The 7,258-nt window shown below is 40.2% G+C and overlaps 1 pseudogene; it reads right to left on the bottom strand.

The window, feature by feature from the left end:
- Nucleotides 1–1,080: 1,080 nt before the first annotated feature.
- LOC141326042 (uncharacterized) overlaps nucleotides 1,081–7,258 on the bottom strand; it is a 312,593-nt pseudogene continuing 306,415 nt past the window's right edge.

Raw genomic sequence — 7,258 nt, 5'->3', positions numbered from 1 at the left:
TCTCCAATCTGATTTTGTGGCAACTTGGAACTCTTGCATCTACATTAATATTAGTCTGTTTGTTTCTTATTCCCAGGTCGCCATAGCCACCAGATCCAGTCCGTATCCAGATCAGATGGTCACTGCAGTCCCCCGGATCCAGTCCAAACCAAGAGGTGGATAAACACCTACAGCCGAATGTCAGCGGATACCGTGTCAACTAGATGAGCCCCAGGGACAGATCATCAGAAAGAACTCCTACCCTAAACGGCCACCGGCACAAGGCCACGGGAACCAGATGAGTCCTCTCCAATTTGACTTTGCTGCAATATGGAACTTTTGCACTTTTATTGACATTTTATCTTATTATTTTAATACTGTAAGGTTGCTTTGACACAACTTGTATTGTAAAAAGCGCTGTATAAATAAACTTGACTTGACTTGACTTGACAATCACTCATACATGGAGGAAGGGCAAGTCAGACTGGATGGATGGAGCCAATTGAGAAACTTATGAAGAAAATTATGGCTATTGAAAGAGTTAGTTTACCACCTGAATGAAACCATCAGTGCCATTTTACAACAGTGTTTACAACTTAAACTAAACCTCTGTTTGTTGGGTAAAGTTTTTTGATACTTGCATTCCCTTGGTCATTGACGAGTGTCTGAATGAAGTCTTGGAGGTTTTGGACTTGATTATATTTTTCTGAGTTTGAAGAGCGATGAATTCCAAATGTGTCCTGACTCTGTGGTGATTGGGAGTTTCTTCCAAGGTGGAAAGTGAAGAAGAATGAAGAGCTGAGAGAGATAGAGATATGTGTCATTTTTTAGAGTATTAGTTAAAAAAGATTCTCTCTACATACTTTTGAGTCATCAAGTTTATCTGGTCTGGCACAGAAGTCCTGGTTGCCATAGTAAGACCATTTGTAGACAAAAAGGCAGCCAGTGTTGGATTGGGTGAAGGGGGTCTGTGATCATTTGTTGTTTTTTCTCCAAGCAAACACATCAGCAACAAAGAATGTCGGGTTTGAGAGTAATTTACAACAACTTCAGATGTGGTTCAACCAATCAGAATCAAGGACCGGAACTGTCTTACACATTTTAGTTGAAACTCTTTCCACACTTTGGGGATCTGTTAGCCTTCTCTCTATTGTGAATTTTAATGTGCCTGTCAAGATTTTCTTTTAGAGTGAAACACTTTCCACACTGTTGGCAGATGAAATGCTTCTCTCCAGTGTGAACTTTTATGTGAATGTTAAGGTATCTTTTACTAGAGAAACTCTTTCCACACTGCTGGCAGGTAAAAAGGTTCTCTAAAATGTGAATTCGCCTGTGTGTATAAAGGGTTTGTTTTCGATTAAAACTTTTCCCACACAGATGGCAGGTGAAGGGTTTCTTTCCAGTGTGAACTTTCATGTGGTTTGTAAGTTGTAATTTTATATGGAAACTCTTTCCACACTGTTTGCAGGCGTAAGGCCTCTCTCCAGGGTGAACTCTCAGGTGCCTTTTAAGGTTTGTATTTTCACTGAAACTCCTTCCACACTGTTGGCAGATGAAAGGTTTTTCTCCTGTGTGAATTCTCATGTGGCTTTTAAGGTTTCTATTTTCACTGAAACTCCTTCCACACTGTTGGCAGATGAAAGGTTTTTCTCCTGTGTGAACTCTCATGTGCCTTTTAAGGGTTCCATTTCGGGTGAAACTCTTTCCACACTGTTGACAGATGAAACGCCTCTCTCCAGTGTGAATTTTCTTGTGGACTTTAAATTCTGCTTGTTGACTGAAACTCTTTCCACACTGATGGCAGGTGAAAGGTTTCTCTCCTGTGTGAATTCTCATGTGTCTTTTAAAGTTTCTATTTTCACTGAAACTCCTTCCACACTGTTGACAGATGAAAGGTTTCTCTCCTGTGTGAATTCTCATGTGGTCTTTAAGGGTTCCATTTCGAGAGAAACTCTTTCCACACTGTTGACAAATGAAACCCCTCTCTCCAGTATGAATTTTCATGTGGTCTTTAAGTTTTCCTTTTTGAATGAATCTCTTTCCACACTGTTGACAGATGAAAGGCTTCTCTCCTGTGTGAATTTTCATATGGTCTTTAAGGCTACTATTTCGAGTGAAACTCTTTCCACACTGTTGGCAGATGAAACGCCTTTCTCCAGTGTGAATTTTCTTGTGGACTTTAAATTCTCCTTTTTCATTCGTTCTTATCTTTTGAGCTCTTTTTTGTGCAGAAATATTTTCTGACTGTAAGGAACAAAATGATTTTTCTCCAGTTATGAAATCATGAGGTTTCTCATACTGATCTTTCTCTTCAGTTTCAATCAGTACTTCTCTCTCCTCTTTTAGTGCTGTTGGGCCTAAGGTGGGAAAACAAAGAAATGAAAGTTAATCCCACTTTAATGCCACAAAGGAGGTAACACCAAAACATACTGTATTGATATTGTATAGATACTGTATGTAATGCATGTATGCTAGATCTCATTTCATGGTGTCCATACTTGATCATGGTCGGCTGGTGTCCTATAGAGTTAAAGCTGGCTGCTGTACAATTTATTCAATCTTATAATATATTAGGAAACCTAGATATTGACTGATCTCAATTATGATGTACCATATTTTATGTCTCCTAGGGGATCAAATGCAATAAATTTAAGAGAGGAAAGGAAAAATAAAGGAAAAGGGACAAACTCCCCACTCAACCTTCAAAATTAAAAATTCATCACACAATAATTATTTCTGAGGTTTTATTAAAAACCCCCCATTCAGCCGTTCTCCTGTTCTGGCAATATCACTTTTAGCATAGCTTAGCATAGATCACTGAATCCTATGACAACAATATAGCATTGTGTTCAAAAATGACCAGTGAGTTTTGATATTTGTCCTATTTAAAAATTGAATGTTTTGTAGTTATTTTGTGTCCTAAGATCAGTGGAAAACGTAAAGCTGCGATTTTCTAGGCCGATAAGATTAGGAACTACACTCCCATTCCGGCGTAAGAGTCAAGGATGTTTGCTGCCGTAATACAGATGCAGCAGGCGCAGTAATATCAAGCAGTGCCTGATGTTCGATCACAATTTCAAAAAGCCGGTCACATTGGGAGTTACCTAGCTGGAATATCACACGCTGTATACACCGCTGATGCTATATTGGTCTTATAGGATTCAATAATCTATGCTAATCTATGCTAAAAGTGATTAGTGATGTCCGGTTCGCGAACGAATCGTTCTATTTCACCGGATCTTCTTAGTGAACCGGTCGAACCAGTTCACCAAATCGAACTGAATCGTTTGAAACAGTTCGTGTCTCCAGTAAGCACTAATCCACAAGTTACTTAAAGTTTCTTACTTTTTAACGTGCCCGACACACCTGCTGATTCGTAATAAACCAATTTCCCGAGTTATTTAGTTACTCAAACAGTGTTTGAACGGCTGTGAAAAGAGAGCTGATGATGCGCATGAAGCGGTTGTCGGATCACCAGTACACTGAACGAGAACTGGTTTCTTTCGGACGCGTCCGATTTGAGAATCGATGAGCTGATACTGTGCGCATGTGTGACTCGTGCAGCTGCCAAACATAAACAACCTCCTGCTATGACTGACTCCATCTGAACCGAACTAGTTCTTTTTTACTACTGTCTCTGTGCTAATGCTATGTGCAGTTAACTGAGGACTTGAATGAGGGGATCTGGTGAAACGTATATTTATAACACATAAATCTTTATGGATTGTCCATGTGCATAGTAAGCTGATCGTGTTTCTGATTAGAATTGATTGATCTTATAATTTGTTATATCAAGACTTTCTCATATGATCACTGCATGTAACTGTATATGGGTGCTTAGATGCAAAACGTAATTGTCAGAAACTTGTCAGACCAAAATTTTGTTTAAGTTATTAGCTACTAACTTTAAGTGAATGTTGACTTGAGTCCCAGCCTGGTGAACCGTTTTTTTGAACCGGTTCTTTAAAACGAACTGTTCGTAAGAACCGGTTCAACAGGAGAACGACTGAATGGATTTCAAAACGGTAAAACTCAACTGATTAATTCGGGGGGAGTTAAAGAATGAGCCCATTTCCAAAAAAAAGTGGAGTGTTCCTGGAGGCCCATAAACACTGCATGTTTTTCATGTTTCTCTAATTAAGTGATTAATTAACTGGTTCAGATGTGTTTGATCTGGGTTGAGCTAAACTACCCCAAAATACCCCAAAACACATCATACAAAACATGTCCTTTAAAAGATAACTGGCAATATTTTTTTTTATACCAATTAAATGTGAAGTGAGATGTGCTGAATACATAAGAGACCCCCGAGAGCAGGGGTGGTGAACGTCGGTCCTGGAGAGCTGCAGCCCTGCAGTTTTGCTTCGACCCTAATCAGAGCTTAAATCTGCGGTGCTGTACCTCCGTGAAAAATGTCCTAATCTGGTTTTCTGACATACACCAGCCCTGTTTATAACAGAGAATTCTGGGCAGAATTTGAAATAGTGATGGTTCGTTCTTGAACGATTCATTCATTTTGAACGAATCTTTAATGTGACTTGGGAAGAACGAGTCGTCCCGGGGAGAGATTCATTCAATTGCGCATGCGCAATTGCGCAACTATGAATGAACGACTCAAACCCAAAGTCTCGAGAGATTAACTAATCAACAGAGGAGGGTAGAGTACCCAAAATCTGTACTCAAGTAAAAAAAGTAAAAAAGTATCCGATGGAACAAGTACTCAAGTAGCTAGTAGTGTTGTCAAAAATATCGATATTTTGATAAATATCGATACTGAAATATCTGAACGATACCAATACTAATTTCCCGAAGTATAGATACTAGCTGAGATGTCACTTTCACTTTTACACCACACGTGACCGCAGTGCCTGTCTCCTCTTATTCAAGTAAAGCGAACAGAAAGGCGAGCACGGCGCCCCGCGACCGCCTTTGTTTGATAAAGAACACAGCAGGAGTGCTATCTGGAAATATTTAGGATATGAAACAAATGAACATGAAAAGCCAAAGTACACAAGCAAGCCAATATGTAAGAGTTGTTACAGAGCAGTGCTATCAAAAGGCGCTAACACCAATAATTCCGCAAAATTTATTTTTTAAATCACACGATTCCACATTTTGAATGCTATGAAAACACAGTGCTTAACAATTTACAACAACTCACCTGTCGTAATAAAGAGAAAAGACAAATATCTGAAGAAAAACACACTAACAAGCATAAAATACAGTGTTTCTGCTATTTATTCCGCCGTGGAGGTGTTTAGTGTCCCGCTAACAAGTGCCTTCAGCAGAGTTCTGCGTTCTAATGCACGCAGTAAGCTTAAACTGGCCGCAAAGCCCCAGCTAAAGTAATTACCATGAATGTGGAGGGGAAAAGTTTGAGATATTCAAATTATTTATTAATAAACTAGTATTTTTGGAGCGCTGAAATATTATGGTTTCCATAGTAACAGCTGAATACACAGCAGAACCCTGAAGACTCGAGAGATGAACTAATCAATTCTGTTTCCGGCTCAGGCAGCATAGGTTAAGGTTATGGGGCTGTCACGTGATGAACAAACAACTCAAACCCGAAGACTCGAGAGATGAACTAATCAATTCTGTTTCCGGCTCAGGCAGCATAGGTTAAGCTTATGGGGCTGTCACGTGATGAACAAACGACTCAAACCCGAAGACTCGAGAGATGAACTAATCAATTCTGTTTCCGGCTCAGGCAGCATAGGTTAAGCGTATGGGGTTGTCACGTGATGAACAAACGACTCAAACCCGAAGACTCGAGAGATGAACTAATCAATTCTGTTTCCGGCTCAGGCAGCATAGGTTAAGGTTATGGGGCTGTCACGTGATGAACAAACGACTCAAACCCGAAGACTCGAGAGATGAACTAATCAATTCTGTTTCCGGCTCAGGCAGCATAGGTTAAGGTTATGGGGCTGTCACGTGATGAACAAACGACTCAAACCCGAAGACTCGAGAGATGAACTAATCAATTCTGTTTCCGGCTCAGGCAGCATAGGTTAAGGTTATGGGGCTGTCACGTGATGAACAAACGACTCAAACCCGAAGACTCGAGAGATGAACTAATCAATTCTGTTTCCGGCTCAGGCAGCATAGGTTAAGGTTATGGGGCTGTCACGTGATGAACAAACGACTCAAACCCGAAGACTCGAGAGATAAACTAATCAAATCTGTTTCCGGCTCAGGCAGCATAGGTTAAGCTTATGGGGCTGTCACGTGATGAACAAACAACTCAAACCCGAAGACTCGAGAGATGAACTAATCAAATCTGTTTCCGGCTCAGGCAGCATAGGTTAAGCTTATGGGGCTGTCACGTGATGAACAAACGACTCAAACCCGGACAGAGGTGAGGGAGCTAATCATAGACCGAAGATCCAGGTAAACAATGAATTAATCTTTTCCGTTTCTAATAGCGTTATAGTTTTGTCTTGTTTGTAGTGTGATCAACGTTTGTGTAAGCAGTACGTGTGTTATGGAAACTTTTTAACTATATTTTGGTAAAATTAACGAAATTACTTGAAAAAAAGATTCATTCATTTTGCTGAACGAGACTCAAAGATCCGAGTTGGTAAAATTATCTGAACTTCCCATCACTAATTTGAAAGATTCTCACTAGATCTCACATCAACCTTATTCATTGTGCGGCAATTTAAAACACTTCTCACTTGATCTCGCAGCAGTAACAGTGTCGCAAAATCAACATTAGCTCCCGAACAAAGCTGTTCGAGGTTCATGCAAGTTTGTTTGCGTTGCGGTCCATGTTGATAAACGGTATGTGCTGAGATGCTCAAACGTATCGTGTTAGTTTTGCGTGCCGTTTGATGTTTCTTATCTGAAATCATTAACGCAGAGCCACACATAATTCATATTTAAACATTCCGTTTGCAGATTAGTATTAGTCCATATTGCGATTTGATAATGAGTGCAATGACCTACCTTTGATTAATGCATCCAAACTTTGACAAATTCTGGGACATTCCGCGTTAAACTGTAAATTCCGTTTAGTGACTGGATTCCGCAATTCCTTCTGTGTTTTCCGCACTGCGTAACATATGAGACATGTCTCCATTTTACTGGCTGGTTGGTCCAGTCTTACGCCTGTTTCACACATACTCCGTATGCAGTGCATATGCAGTCCGTGTGCGTTACGTATGCGGTGCAGAAGCAGGAAGCGGTCATTGTGCTTTCACACAGGACACGTTTTTGCAGTGCGCTACTGACGCCGGTTCAATCCTCGATTTTATGCAAAACCAATACAACAATG

This window comes from Garra rufa, chromosome 2 (assembly GCF_049309525.1).
Source record: "Garra rufa chromosome 2, GarRuf1.0, whole genome shotgun sequence".
Taxonomy (NCBI): Eukaryota; Metazoa; Chordata; class Actinopteri; order Cypriniformes; family Cyprinidae; genus Garra; species Garra rufa.
Note: the sequence above shows the minus strand (reverse complement) of the source record. Positions and strands in the feature narration are given on the sequence as shown.